The sequence below is a fragment of the Somniosus microcephalus genome, chromosome 5 (genome assembly GCF_052327205.1).
Source record: "Somniosus microcephalus isolate GS21.2 chromosome 5, FLI_Smic_1.0, whole genome shotgun sequence".
In the NCBI taxonomy this organism is placed as follows: domain Eukaryota; kingdom Metazoa; phylum Chordata; class Chondrichthyes; order Squaliformes; family Somniosidae; genus Somniosus; species Somniosus microcephalus.
In genome coordinates this window covers 16,415,622-16,431,099 of record NC_140991.1, presented here as the reverse complement: position 1 = coordinate 16,431,099, position 15,478 = coordinate 16,415,622, and the positions used below count along the sequence as shown (strand labels likewise).

General features: G+C 48.9%; 1 protein-coding gene across 3 annotated transcripts in view; it reads right to left on the bottom strand.

Moving 5' to 3' along the window:
• The window catches only part of arhgap39 (Rho GTPase activating protein 39), a 549,348-nt gene that overhangs the window by 374,516 nt on the left and 159,354 nt on the right, over positions 1–15,478 (bottom strand). Inside the window, exon 1 of one of the 3 annotated variants that reach the window (XM_085987365.1) lies at positions 3,823–3,911. The exons of the other annotated variants lie outside the window; for them this stretch is intronic. The gene's annotated coding sequence lies outside the window, so the exon portion shown is untranslated. Of the gene's footprint in view, positions 1–3,822; positions 3,912–15,478 lie in introns of those variants that run through there. 3 annotated transcript variants of the gene reach the window in all.

Sequence of the window (15,478 nt, the reverse complement as noted above, 5' to 3'; positions counted from 1 at the left end):
GCCCCTTGAAGACTGTCAATGAAAATAAGGAAATGGCGGACATGTTGAATAATTACTTTGCATCAGTATTTACAGTAGAAGAGGAGGATAGTATGCCGGACATCCCACAGAAACTAATATTGAATTGGGGACAGGGACTCAATAAAATTAACACAGGCAAAATAACAGTAATGAAGAAAATAATGGCACTAAAGAGTGACAAATCCCCAGGACCAGATGGTTTCCATCTCAGGGTTTTAAAGAAAGTAGGTGAGCACACTGCAGATGCCCTAACTATAAATCTTCCAACGTTCTCTAGATTCAGGAACCGTCCCTTAATATTGAAAAATTGCACATGTCACTCCACTCTAAGAAAGGTGAGAGAGGGAAACCAGAGAATTATAGACCAGTTAGCCTAACATCTGTTGTCAGGAAATTACTAGAGTCTATAATTAAGGATAGAGCGACTGAACACCTTGAAAATGTTCAGCTGATGAGAGAGAGCCAGCATGGATTTGTGAAAGGTAGGTCATGCCTGACAAACCTGACTGAATTTTTTTTTAGAAGAGGTGACTAAAGTAGTGGACAGAGGAATGTCAATGGATGTTATTTATATGGACTTCCAGAAGGCATTTGATAAAGTCCCTCATAAGAGATTGTTAGCTAAAGGTAGAAGCTCATGGAATTGAGGGCAAATTATTGACCTGGTTAGGAAATTGGCTGAGCGGCAGGAGACAGAGAGTAGGGATAATGGGCAGATACTCTAATTGGCAGGAAGTGACTAGTGGTGTCCCACAGGGATCTGTGTTGGGGCCTCAACTATTCACCATATTTATTAACGACTTAGATGATGGGATAAAGAGCCACATATCCAAGTTTGCCGATGACAAAGATAGGCAGCATTGTAGGCAGTGTAGATGGAAGCATAAAATTACAGATATTAATAGATTAGGTGAATGAGCAAAACTGTGGCAAATGGATATCAATGTAGGCAAGTGTGAGGTCATCCACTTTGAATAGCACAGGGTTCATTCCAAATGGTGAAAAGCTATAAACACTAGATATCCAAAGAGACTTAGTGGTCCATTTACACAGATCGTTAAAATGTCATGGACAGGTACAGAAAATAATCAAAAAGGCTCATAGAAGTATATATCTAGTGTTTATATCTAGAGGACTAGAATACAAGGGGGTAGAAGTTATGCTGCAGCTGTACAAAACCCTGGTTAGACCACACCTGGAGCACTGTGAGCAGTTCTGGGCACCACACCTTAGGAAGGATATATTGGCCTTGGAGGGAGTGTAACGTAGGTTTACCAGAAAGTTACCCGGACTTCAAGAGTTAAATTACGAGGAGAGATTGCACAAACTAGGGTTGTATTCCCTGGAATTTAGACGGTTAAGGGGTGATTTGATTGAAGTTTTCAAGATATTAAGGGGAACTGATACAGTAGAGAGAGAGGAACTATTTCCGTTGATTGGGGAGTCTAGGACTAGGGGGCAGACCTTTCAGGAGTGATATTAGGAAACACTTCTACACACAAAGGGTGGTAGAAGTTTGGAACTCTCTTCCACAAACAGCAATTGATGCTAGATCAATTGTTAATTTTAAATCGGAGATTGATAGATTTTTGTTAACCAAAGGTATTAAGGGATATGGGGCAAAGGCGGGCATATGGAGTAAGGTCGCAGATCAATCATGATTGCATTGAATGGCAGAACAGGCTCGAGGGCTAAATGGCCTCCTCCTCTGTCTATGTTCCCATCAGTATCAGGGGGTGGATGTATTAAGATACAAGTATTTGGTCTTGATTCATTAGAACTAGAACTCCCTGAACCTCAGTGGGGCGTGTTGATGGGAGAAGGAGGTAAGGTGGTGCTTCTGCACAGCACGAGAGAGAGGAAGCAAAGGAACAAAAAAGGGCAGGCTTCTCGTCTGGGATGGGTCGCATACAATCAAACAACACTGGTAAAGTCCTTAAAGCATCTTCTCATTGCACGAAGGCTAAACATAGGATGTAGCAGACAAGAGTGAATTACAAGACAATAATCTAGTGGAGGGGTTAAAACAACATTAAAAAGAGCACAAGACTTATTGGTCACCTGAACCCCAAGGCCGAGTGGCAGCCTGTAAAAGAAAGGATTGCATTTAGATAGCGCCTTTCATGACCTCGGGACATCCCAAAGCGTTTTACAGCCAATGAAGTACTTGTGAGGTTTCGTAAACACAGCAGCCAATTTGAGCTCAGCAAGATCCCACAAGCAGCAATGAAATTGATGGGCCGATAATCTGTTTTTAGGTGTTGGTTGAGGGATAAATAGTAGACAGGACAGCGGGCTCTTCTATGGAATAGTGCCATGAGATCTTTTGCGTCCACCCAAGGGGACAAACGGGGCCTCGGTTTAACGTCCAATCTGAAAGACGACAGTGCAGCACTCCCTCAGCACTGCACTGGATTGTCAGCCTGGATTTTTAGCTCAAGTCTCTGGAGTGGGACTTGAACAATCTTCTGTTACCCAATATTCCCCTTTGAAAAACCTCTGCTGCTGGGTAATACTGTCACGGATGATCAAATTTTGTCAGATTAGTATTGCTACCTTTTGAAAAATTCAGAATAGGTCAGGATGGACGATGCAGAGAGTGAGAACCTGGTTCAAGAAGAATGGCCATTAGGAATGATGTTAAGTGCAGTAAAGCGCACACACTTCACATCAGTGGCAACTAGTCACAGTGCACACAAGTGCAGGATGTTGGGAAATTTGAAGGAGCTTTGTTATCTCCTGAACCAGGACACAATGTCAACATGCACTAGGACTACAAATGCCAGCAAAGTCTGACCATATATGTCACAACACCACTGAAGTGAGGGGGGTATTCATTTCAGAAACATTTGTTTCCCCGCTAGCTCAGCAGGATTTATCCAATGAGTTGCTGGGGCATACAGATTAGAAAGGTTCAAGGTCTGTGCTTAGTTCGCTGATCTCAGCCAAGGTGACAATGGGGGCACTGCAAATGTCCTCAGTGCCCATACGTTGGGAGGTGGTGATTGGGAGCCTGCCATAGTTCCCACGCCGGATTGCTGTTCAGCGACCCGCCCCCCCACCCGGCTGAGAAGTACATGTGGGTATCAGGTGAGGGCAAGATCAGGCTTGGCAGTGATGCCCGCTTTGGTGGAATGGCCCGCCAACACTCACTATGTTCATAGAAACATAGAAGATAGGAGCAGGAGTAGGCCATTCGGCCCCTCAAGCCTGCTCCGCCATTCAATGCGATCATGGCTGATCATCCAAGTTCAGTAACCGGTCCCTGCTTTCTCCCCATACTCCTTGATTCCTTTAGCCTTAAGAAATATATCTAACTCCTTCTTGAATATATTTAATGAATTGGCCTCAACTGCCTTCTGTGGTAGAGGATTCCACAGGTTCACCACTCCCTGGGTGAAGAAAGTCCTCCTCATTTCTGTCCTAAATGGCTTACCCCTTATCCTTAGACTGTGACCCCTGGTTCTGGACTCCCCGACCATCGGGAACATCCTCCCTGCATCTAGTCTGTCCAGTCCTGCCAGAATTTTATAAGTTTCAATGAGATCCCCTCTCATTCTTCTAAACTCCAGCGAGTACAAGCCCAATCGACCCAATCTCTCCTCATACGTCATTCCTGCCATCCCAGCTATCAGCCTGGTGAATCTTCGCTGCACTCCTTCCATGGCAAGAACATCCTTCCTCAGATAAGGCGACCAAAACTGCACACAATACTCAAGGTGTGGTCTCACCAAGGCCCTGTACAACTGCAGCAAGACATCCTTGTTCCTGTACTCAAACCCAGGAAGAATGCTGAGGTACCTTAAGCGAGGTTCCAGAGGGCGGTCAGTAACTGTGTAATCGGACCCCAGCAGAAGTCGATGCCCTCTGAAGAAGCCCTGAGGGGAGAAAATTAGCAAATAAAAAAACATTTTAAAGGGAGGACTCTCGCTGCTAGCAGTGAGAAGATGAGCCTCCCTTCCTGCAGTGAAGTCGCACTGCCCCCACCAAAAGCATGTGGATTAACCAAGTGTGGAATGGATACGTGTGTAAGGCACAGCACACATGATGTGCAGCCTCGAGTGAGATCTGGGAACATAAATAGGAGCAGGTCATTCGGCCCCTTCGAGCCTGCTCCACCATTCAATAAGATCATAGCTGATCTTCGACCTCAACTTCACTTTCTTGCCCTGTCCTTATATTTCTTGATTCCCTTAATATTGAAAAATCTATCGATCTCTGTCTTGAATATACTCAATGGCTGAGCATCCACAGCCCTCTGGGATAGAGAATTCCAAAGATTCACAACCCTTTGAGTGAAGAAATTTCTCCTCATCTCAGTCCTAAATGGCCGACTCCTTATTCTGAGACCGTGACCTTAGTTATAGACTCCCCAGTCAGGGGAAACATCCTCCCTGCATCTACCCTGCCAAGCCCCTTAAAGAATTTCATATGTTTCAATGAGATCACCTCTCATTCTTCTAAATTCTAGGGAATATAGGCCTAGTCTACTCAATCTGTCCTCATTGGACAATTCCCCTCAGCCCAGGAATTAGTCTAGTGAACCTTTGTTGCACTCCCTCCAAGGTAAGAATATTCTTCCTTAGGTGTGGACACCAAAACTGTACTTGACTCCAGGTGTGGTCTCACCAAGACTTCGTTACTCTTATACTCCAATCCCTTTGTAATAACATACCATTTGCTTTTCTAATTGCTTGCTGTACCTGTATGTTAACTTTCAGTGATTTGTGTACAAGGGCATCCAGGTCCCTCTGAATACAAACATTTCCCAGTCTCACCTTTTAAAAAATATTCTGCTTTTCTATTTTTCCTACCAAAGGGGCTAACTTCACATTTCCCCACATTGTTCTCCATCTGCCATGTTCTTGCCCACACACTTAACCTGTCTACATCCCTTTGCAGCCTCTTTGCATCCTCCTTAAAGCTTACTTTCCCACCCAGCTTTGTATCATCAGCAAACTTGGATACATTAGTCGATCCCCTCATCTAAGTCAGTGTTATAGATTGTGAATAGCTGAGGCCCAAGCACTGATCCTTGCATACCCCAGTAGTTACAGCCTACTAACCCAAAAATTACCCTTTTATTCCTACTGTGCTTTCTGTCCGTTAACCAATCCTCAATCCATGCGAATAGATTAGCCCCAACCCCATGAGCCCTAATTTTTTGTAATAACCTCTTGGATGGCACCTTATCGAAACCTTTTTGAAAATCCAAATACACTACATCCACTGGTTCCCCCTTATCCATCCTACTCGTTGCATCTTCATAAATTCATGTTGACTCTGCCCAATCATATTATGGTTTTTGAAGTGTCCGGTTATCACGTCCTTTAATAACAGATTCCAGCATTTTCCCTAAAACTGATGTCAGGCTAACTGGTCTGTAGTTCCCCGTTTTCTTTCTCCTTCCTTTCTTGAATAGCGGGGTTACATTTGCTACCTTCCAATTCATGGGGACTAGAATCTAGGGAATTCTGGAAGATCAAAACCAATGCATCCACTATCTCTGTAGCCACCTCTTTTAAAACCCTAGGATGTAGGCCATCAGGTCATGGGGATTTGTCGTCTTTTAGTCCCATTAATTTCTCCAGTACTAAATCTTTACAAATACTAATTACTTTAAGCTCCTCATTCTCACTAGACCCTTGGTTCCTCACTATTTCCAGAATGTTGATTGTGTCTTCTACCATGAAGACAGATACAAAGGCCCCGATTTTCTGGCAGCTGTTGGGCGGCTTTTCATGCGGCTGGGGTCTGAAAATCGCGGAAAAAGCAGGTCGGGACCCCCCCCCGCCGTTTCTCCATCACCTGCTTCAGTCCCGGCCGCCGCTGGCGGAACTGCTCGTCGGAGCACTAATCACCAATGATCACCTTGTTAAGGAAGATTTTCCGGGGCCGTTGCGACTTTGGGGCTTTCCCCACATGAAACATGCCTGCGGGGAACCCCGCCGATGAGAGCTAGTGTGAAAACAGCTGGCTTGCTTGCTTGCAGCAGCAGGTCGCTGAGGGCTGAAGAGATTTAAATAGGCAGCATTTGCAGGCTGCAGGACCTTGTTGATCAAGGCTTGGGGGGACTTTTTGAAGCCTTAGGAGCAGCTGTAGAAAGTTGGAGCCTCACATACTTCTCCAGTGTGAGCTCCTGGGAAGCCCCTTTCCCCACTCTAACTCAGCACCTCCTCAATGGAAGCATCTGCCAGAAGCATGGGAGGCCTTTGGTACCTTCCCTTCCTGGTATTAGAGGATCTCCAACAGCAGAGGCAGCAGCAGCAGAACCAGGAACAGCAGGATGAGCACCAGGCTGCTGCTCACTCACCTGAAGCGGCACAGGCCAGAAGGGGCCAGCGCTTGGAAGTGGCTTGAGAGCACCTTGCTGCGCTTTAGGGGGCCAGTGGGATCGTTTCTGCACTGGCAGTCCTACTCAGAAGGACTTCCATGAAGATCTGGTTTCTCAGTTCAACAGATGGCCAACGCTCCTCAAGAGATGTCATTCTCTTATGAGCACTCACCATGTTTTCCGTACCCTGGCGAGTTATCTCCTCCATGGAGGTTGCCAACCTTTCCATGGTGATGCATTCATGCGCCAATGACTCCACAAAGGCTCTGCTCATGGTCGCTATGGACTCCTCCATTCGCTCCACACTCGCAGCGACCCTGGAGACAAAACCTGCCAGAGACTCCTGCATCTGTGCATGGAGATCCATCACCTCTTCTCTTGCGGATGGACCCAGAGGCAGAGGGCCGACATGCAGTGCAGCTGAGCTGAGCTGGCAGAGTCCTGCGCCCTCTGACGAGGACTCTCCACTGCTGTCCCGGTCTCCAGAATCTGCTGAGGCTCACTTGTGAGCTGTGAAACACCAGGTGACAACACTACTCTATGTCCCGTAGGTCCCCCCGAGGTGTGAGTGTTTGCGCTGGTGCTGGGTGTGCTTACTTCTGCTGATGCTGTGCCCTGAGGTTGGAGCTTCCTCGGAGGAGTCTGGCTGCACAGCCTCTTCCTCCTCCACAGTGAGGACAGGGGCTCTGGATGGTACTGTGGGGGAGTAAAGGAAGGAGTTAGAGATGTAATGCCAAGGTTCTTCTGGTGACTCCCAGCGAGTTGGCATCTGCTGACACCTGCATCCATGCAGCATTGGTCTCAGTGGGAGGCCTCTTCCTCCCTGACCTAGGGAAGAGGACCTCCCTGTGGGCCCTAACCCCATCCAATAATGCCTGCAGTGAAGCCTCGTCGATTTTGAAGGCAGCTCGGGGTCTGGCACTGGCCACAGCTGCTGCAGGCTCCTCTGCCATCCTGTATGGCTCATTTGGAAGCCTTCAGAGGATGCAGTGCTTGCTATGGACCTTGAAAGCACCACAAATGATGACATCATACTGTGGGGATTTCTGACTCGAATTGGACAATTAGCAAGGCTTCCCACATGTTGGGAATTAATTGGCCAATTGAGGGAAAATTGCGTGGAGCTGGCTGACACTGTGTCAGAAACCCCACATTCGGGGAAACCCGACCGTTTCCCACACAAGCCGAAAATCGGGGCCAAAGTATTTGTTTAATGCCTGTGCCATTTCCTTACTCCCCATTACAATTTCTCCTGTCTCTGCCTGTAAGTGACCCATGTTTACTTTCGCTAATCTCTTCCTTTTTACATACCTTTCGAAGCCTCACTAAATTTGCTGATGACACCAAACTTGGGGGCGTGGCAAACAGTGATGATATCAATCGACTGTAACAGGACATAGAAAGGCTAGCAGAATGGGCAGACAAGTGGCATATGGAATTTAATACAAAGAAGTGTGAGGTGATGAATTTTGGCAGAAGGAACAGGGAGAGGCAATATACACTTAATGGCAGTTTTAAAGGGTGTGCAGGGACAGAGGGACCTGGGAGTTACTGTGTGTAGGTCCCTGAAGGTGGCAGGACATATTGAGAGAGTGGTTAGCAAAGCATATGGGCTTCATAAATAGAGGTATTGAGTACAAAAGTAGAGAAGTTATGCTGAACCTTTATAAAGCGCTGGTTAGGCCACAACTGGAGTATTGCGTCCAGTTCTGGTCACCACACTTTAGGAAGGATGTGAAGGCCCTTGAGAGGGTGCAGAGGAGATTTACCAGAATGGTTCTGGGGATGGGGAATCTTAGCTACAAGGACAGGTTGGAGAAGCTGGATTTGTTTGCATTAGAGCAAAGGAGGTTGAGGGGTGATTTGATAGAGGTGTACAAGATTATGACGGGTTTGGATAGGCTAGACAGGGAAAGGCTGTTCCCACTAGTTGATGGCACAAGGACTAGGGGACACAGATTTAAGGTTTTGGGCAAGAGATACAGGGGGGATGTGAGGGAAAACTTTTTTTACGCAGTGAGTGGTGAGGACCTGGAACTCGCTGCCGACGGAAGTGGTGGAAGTGGAGACACTCAATGTTTTCAAGGGGAGACTGGATAGGCACTTGAGGGAAATAAACTTGCAGGGCTACAGGGATAGAGCGGGGGAATGGGACTGACTGAATTGCTCTACGGACTCGATGGGCCGAATGGCCTCTTTTCTGTAGTGTTATGACTCGATGACTCTACAAGCGGTTTTCATGTCTCTTGCTAGTTTACTCTCATTCTATTTTTTCCTCTGTCAATTTCTTGGTCATCCTTTGCTGAATTCTAAAATCCTCAGGCTTGGGACTGTCGAGCAGGCTGAACTTTTTTCCTGGAGGCCTAGACCCCCTCCCCCTTCCCCAGCCCCCCACAAACACAACACAGCACATCTCCACACGGGGACAGGCAGAAAATGGTAGATCACCACCATCCCTTCCCAGGCATTCACGAATACTGACTCCACATTGCCACGCCCCCAGAACAGGTAGATACCCGCTGTGTACAAGTGACTGAGTACCCCACCCCCCGCCACAGCTGCCTAAACCCTTAAGCATACGAGGCAACTGCCCAACTGCTCTGCCATCAACGTACCATTGTTTAAAAGCCATTTGAAGAAAATGTCAAACTAACCAATCTGTAAATCACCATGATTTGCCTCTGAAGAATTTTCAGAGTATGTTTGCACCTTGCCTGTTTATAGTTAAATGTTTGTCTGCTTTCCTGTTGGAATTTGTACTGTCTGGCATTAAGATATTAAAAAAGGGGGAAAAAGGCCTCCCGTGTTTCCAGAAGAATTGAGGTGTGCTTCCTCTGAAGGGCTGAACAAGGAATGAGTCCAGTTATAAGAACACAAGTCCGAGGGTGTGACTGACTCGCTGCTTTGCAAAGTGACTGTGCTGAATGCAGGAACTGCCGTCTTTACTTTATGGGATTTTAGATCGGGTAAACCCCAATGTAAAAATAGCCTCGGCTGGTTGCGACCCTGGAGAAGTGTGTGTGAAAACTCCCTTTGTCCGTGACAAAGTTAGTATGTAGGTAACCTATACAGGTAACTGGCTGCATGCTATCAGGCACAGTCATTGTATTGAATAGAACATCAGACCTAAATGAGATTTCAGTGTTTCAATCTCTGCCTGACCAACTAAAACATAACCCATTCTCTGAATACATTGCTACTTTGTGAATTTCTCTTGGCAATAGCTATCACAAAATGTAATTTCTTCTATCATTGAGTGTCACAGATATGAACATCACTAAGAGACACGATTCCTGGACCGTTAACTCGTTGCTTACTGTGATGTATTATTTCTCGAGCTGTTTGTTGAGGACATTCTTCAAAGGGACTGCTTTCACATCAAAGGAAGCGAATCTGGGGACTCTCCCCAGCTGTTCAGTCTGCTGTTCACCTCTATGTTCAAGGGAAGGTGATCGAAGTGCCACAAGAAATAAAGCATTGTGTATCTATCACCAGAGATTGTATTTCTAAAAATATATGAGGAGGCTAGCTACAAGAATTATGCGGCATCAACTCCATTTGTATTAGTCTCAGTTTGATTACTGTAGTTAGTATCTTACCAATCTTTTGTATATAAATCTGGACAAGTTGTCTTGGCCTATACAATCTGTGGCCCAGTGATGTGCCGTTTCTGCACCTTCAGAGGTGACGGGAAAGCGCGGCGAGCGTCCAACATATTCTTCAGTTAGTGACACATCACAATATGGGGTTCACTGTTAAAACCGGGGTACACCAGCTCATACCCGGCAGCAAATAAAGACACAGGTTTTAGTTTGAGAGAGAGAGAGAGACTCGGTCTGGTTATCGAACTATAGTCTAGACAATAAACACAAGGATGGTATTGGGAGGGGGGTGGGGTGGGGGGGAGCCCAATTGTAAGAGTCACATTGCAGAAACTCCACTGGACAAGGGTTTAGGGATGGTACGCAGATCAACAAAACTGAATTACTGTACCTGCAGAATGCTCACTATTTGTATAATTAAAAAAATAAATGTTGCTCATGGTCTGGAGTTTGGGGCAATGCAGATTATTCTTTTCTCTCCATGTGGAACCACTTAGTTCCCAGTGAGCGCACCGAGATTACAATTTGCTGGGAAAGATTAAGATGCATGTGTCTTGCTAATTGAAGAGGTTCCTTTTGAGATCTTCATTTGTCCATTGTGCTAAATTCTTTCACACATTATTCAGTCAATTTCTAATACACTGTCAAAATGGGGAAACGGAAGAATTAAAATGAGGATTATGTAGCATGTGTTCAGGACAGACACCAGCTCAGGCAGCTTCGCCATCGTGTTAAACCAACAGCTGCAGAGATTTGTTTAATCTCTGGCTTCGCTGCCACACAGGTTTCTCTGGCGTTGCTGACAAGGCCGGCATTTATTGCCCGTCCCCGAGCTGCCTCGAGAAGGTGCTGGTGGCCATCTTCTTCAACTGCTAGCAGTGGTTTGGATACAACGGACAGAGCAGGTTTCCTGCCCTAAATTACTGAACTAGTTGGGCTTTTTACAACAATCCGACAGCTTTATGCCAGACATTTTTAAAGCTGAATTCAAATTCCCAAACTGCTCTGGTGGGATTTGAACTCACGTTCTTTAGATTATTAGTCGAGTAACAGAACCACCACACTACCGGACCCACGTCCATGTGTTTCAGTCAAATACTGTACTGCAGTAACACGTGCACACACCCACGCACTCGCACACTCGCACACACACACACACACCTCCAATGCAAGAGCCAGAAACAAATTGAAATTAAATCGGGATCTATTCAAGAACAAGATTGCACTGTCCCTTTTGAAAGACTCAACTATTTGACACAGTTCACTTTATGTTCGTTGCGTCAGTAACACAATTCTGATACAGTTGGCTAGAATTTCTTATTTACTGTTCCTCCCCTTTCTCCTACATTCTTTATTTCCCGCAGCTCCCAAGACATTAGACAATCTGCTCACACGGTTGTTTCCAATACTATTCGAGTTGGCCACAGGTGAATGTAAGCACAATTAAGATGACCCATGAACATCTGACAGCACAAACCTATCTGCATCTCTCAGTTTATTTGTATACCAATATACCATTACCATTAGATTCCGATTCCATAACAGTGGCTTTTAAATGAAAATACTACAAAACGACGTTCGCAGTCAAATTGCTTAAAGATAGAGACTCAAGTTGGGAAACAGCAACATAGAAACCAGCAACTCTGCACAACTGGCCATTCTTCAAGGGTGAGCCTGGGTAGAAACCAGTGAGCTGGTCAACCATGGGAGCTATCGCAGCCAAGCCCAGTTCTGCTCTAGCCCAGCGGCCAAGCACACATTCCCAAGCTGGAGGTGTCAGACAGTAAACAGGAACAGGAACCATGGCTAATGTCTCTCCTCCCCAGCCACAGGATGCGGAGGCCAAATGCATCATCTTCACTATTGCCACGGGAGGGATCATATTTGGCTATCAAAATGTACAATTGCACAGACACCCAGCTACCTTCTATCGTAGTTGCCATGCAAAGGTTACAATGGGGAGCCCCAGAAGAGAGTGCATAATGAGGTGTCACATAACATCTTCCACTAACAGGGCTGGGTATTTGGGCATGTCCAGAAAATGTGGAACATTGTGCCCTCCCCACCACAGTCTCCAACAGACTGCCATGATTCCGAAATGCCACCTGTCCGTGCGGATAGAGGTACGAGGTGCCTAGAGATTTAATATTAACTTTTAATTGTGCAACAGGTTGAGACTGCCTGCTGTTTCATAAATAAAATTCAAATCACTGTTCAGAAGGGTTTACTCTAGGTATCTATCCCAAGCTATTCTTGCTGCATAACAGGTACGGTAGCATAATGGTTCTGTTACTGGACTAGTAATCCAGAGAACGCGAGAGAATCCTTCCATGGCAGTTTGAGAAATTGAATTCATTTTTTTTTAAATCTGGAAATTAGAAGTTAGCAAAAAGTGACCATGAGGCTGTCAGAATGCCATAAAAACTGGTTCATTAATGTCCTTTGGGGAAGAAAAGCTGCTGTCCTTAACCAATCTGGCCTTTCTTTGACCAAGCTTTTGGTTCACCTGTCCTATTATCTCATGTGGCTCGGTGCCACAGTCTCAACCTGTAGCACAATGAAAAGTTAATATTAAACCTCTAGGCACCTCGTCCCTCGATCCTGTGAAGCACCTTGGGGTGTTATAGTACGCTATATAAATGCAAGCTGTTGCTGACAGGTAACTCCAGTCCCACACCAACACGGGCCCTCTGAAGTGGTCTATCAAGCAAGCAAGCCAGCCAGCTGTAATGAGGAGTGGGCAATAAATACCGGCCTTGCCTGCAATGCTCACATCCCAAGAATGAATAAATATAAAATATCTGAATTTCAAGGAACACGGAAATAAAGATTCTGTACACTCGAAGCGAGTTTCACCATAACTTCAGCAGCTTTAGATTGGGTTTAGTGGGCCGCTCGTGCTGCCGATTCCTGATGGGCACATCCTGTGCAGCTGGTGGCAATACCAGGGTAAACTTGTTGGAGTCACTCAGGCCAGCTACAGAGAAGGCCCACTGCCGATCCAGCTGCACAAGACCTGCGCTTCGGGAGCCAAGGCGCTCGTCACTAAACCCCGGATAAAAGCAACTATTGTTGTTAAAAGAACGTTTCTAGGGCTGAGGGGCCAGGTGACTTTGACCCAGTTGACCTCCGAAGTTAGGAAAAGTTTCATTAGGCAGCACGAGGTGGTGGTGTTCGGGTGTAGTGAAGGGTAAAGGCTTCAACATCAAGAAGTCGGAAAAGCCTTTCATTAACCACTTGGAGTTGCAGGTGGGCAGACACGGTCAAGCCATTTACACTGCTTGTTAGCTCCCTAGGAACATGAATTATTTTTCTGAACATAATATATAAATTCTCAATTGCTCCATTCCTCTCCGAAAGACACAGATCCCTTGCTGAGTGCCGCTCCACAGGCCTCCGCAGCCCCTTCAGTTCCTCGCCCGAGTGGCCATTCTTTGTGTGTGTCCAGACAGTGAATGTCGGCGGGATTCTCCCCCCCACCCCTCCCCCAATGTCGGCGGGATTCTCCCCCCCACCCCTCCCCCAATGTCGGCGGGATTCTCCCCCCCACCCCCCCCAAATGTCGGCGGGATTCTCCCCCCACCCCCCCCAATGTCGGCGGGATTCTCCCCCCCACCCCACCCCCAATGTCGGCGGGAATCTCCCCCCACCCCCCAATGTCGGCGGGATTCTCCCCCCACCCCCGCCATGATTCTCCCCCCACCCCCCCCAAATGTCGGCGGGATTCTCCCCCCAACCCCCCATGTCGGCGGGATTCTCCCCCACACCCCCCAATGTCGGCGGGATTCTCCCCCCACACCCCCCAATGTCGGCGGGATTCTCCCCCCACACCCCCCAATGTCGGCGGGATTCTCCCCCCACACCCCCCAATGTCGGCGGGATTCTCCCCCCACACCCCCCAATGTCGGCGGGATTCTCCCCCCCCGACTCCCCCCCCAATGTCGGCGGGATTCTCCCCCCACCCCCCCCAATGTCGGCGGGATTCTCCCCCCACACCCCCCAATGTCGGCGGGATTCTCCCCCACACCCCCCAATGTCGGCGGGATTCTCCCCCCACGATCCCCCCAATGTCGGCGGGATTCTCCCCCCACCCCCCCCAATGTCGGCGGGATTCTCCCCCCACCCCCCCCAATGTCGGCGGGATTCTCCCCCCACACCCCCCAATGTCGGCGGGATTCTCCCCCCACACCCCCCAATGTCGGCGGGATTCTCCCCACACCCCCAATGTCGGCGGGATTCTCCCCCCACACCCCCAATGTCGGCGGGATTCTCCCCCCACCCCCCCCAATGTCGGCGGGATTCTCCCCCCACACCCCCCAATGTCGGCGGGATTCTCCCCCCACACCCCCCAATGTCGGCGGGATTCTCCCCCCACACCCCCAATGTCGGCGGGAATCTCCTCCCACCCCCAATGTCGGCGGATTCTCCCCCCACCCCCCCCAATGTCGGCGGGATTCTCCCCCCACCCCCCCCAATGTCGGCGGGATTCTCCCCCACCCCCCAATGTCGGCGGGATTCTCCCCCACCCCCCAATGTCGGCGGGAATCTCCCCCCACCCCCCAATGTCGGCGGGATTCTCCCCCCACCCCCGCCATGATTCTCCCCCCACACCCCCCAAATGTCGGCGGGATTCTCCCCCCACCCCCCCCATGTCGGCGGGATTCTCCCCCCCACCCCCCCAATGTCGGCGGGATTCTCCCCCCACCCCCCCCCAATGTCGGCGGGATTCTCCCCCCACCCCCAATGTCGGCGGGATTCTCCCCCCACCCCCCCCAATGTCGGCGGGATTCTCCCCCCACCCCCCAATGTCGGCGGGATTCTCCCCCCACCCCCCAATGTCGGCGGGATTCTCCCCCCACCCCCCAATGTCGGCGGGATTCTCCCCCCACCCCCCAATGTCGGCGGGATTCTCCCCCCACCCCCCAATGTCGGCGGGATTCTCCCCCCACACCCCCAATGTCGGCGGGATTCTCCCCCCACACCCCCCAATGTCGGCGGGAATCTCCTCCCACCCCCAATGTCGGCGGGATTCTCCCCCCACCCCCCCCAATGTCGGCGGGATTCTCCTCCCACCCCCCCCAATGTCGGCGGGAATCTCCCCCCCCCCCCCGCCAATGTCAGTGAGATTCTCCCCCCCCCCCCACAATGTCGGCAGGAATCTCCCCCCCCCCCCCCACAATGTCGGCGGGAATCTCCCCCCCCCCCCAATGTCAGTGAGATTCTCCCCGCCCCCCCCACAATGTCGGTGGGATTTCCCCCCCCACCCCCAATATCGCCAGTCCTCCCCCCACCAAGGAGTGCATCAAGGTCAACCCAATCTCAAGCTCACCAGATGCTCACATTCCAGCAAGGCTCACAGGACAGCAATCAGGAACAGAAACTCTGGCTGATTTACCACTCCCTAACCAGAGGGCACTGAGGCCAATTGCACACTCCGAACACCCTGGCTCAGATTAGCTTGCAATCTCATGTTCTTAAATTGTGGTCGTTCCTGGCTGTTACGTTTTTCTATCTCTAAATT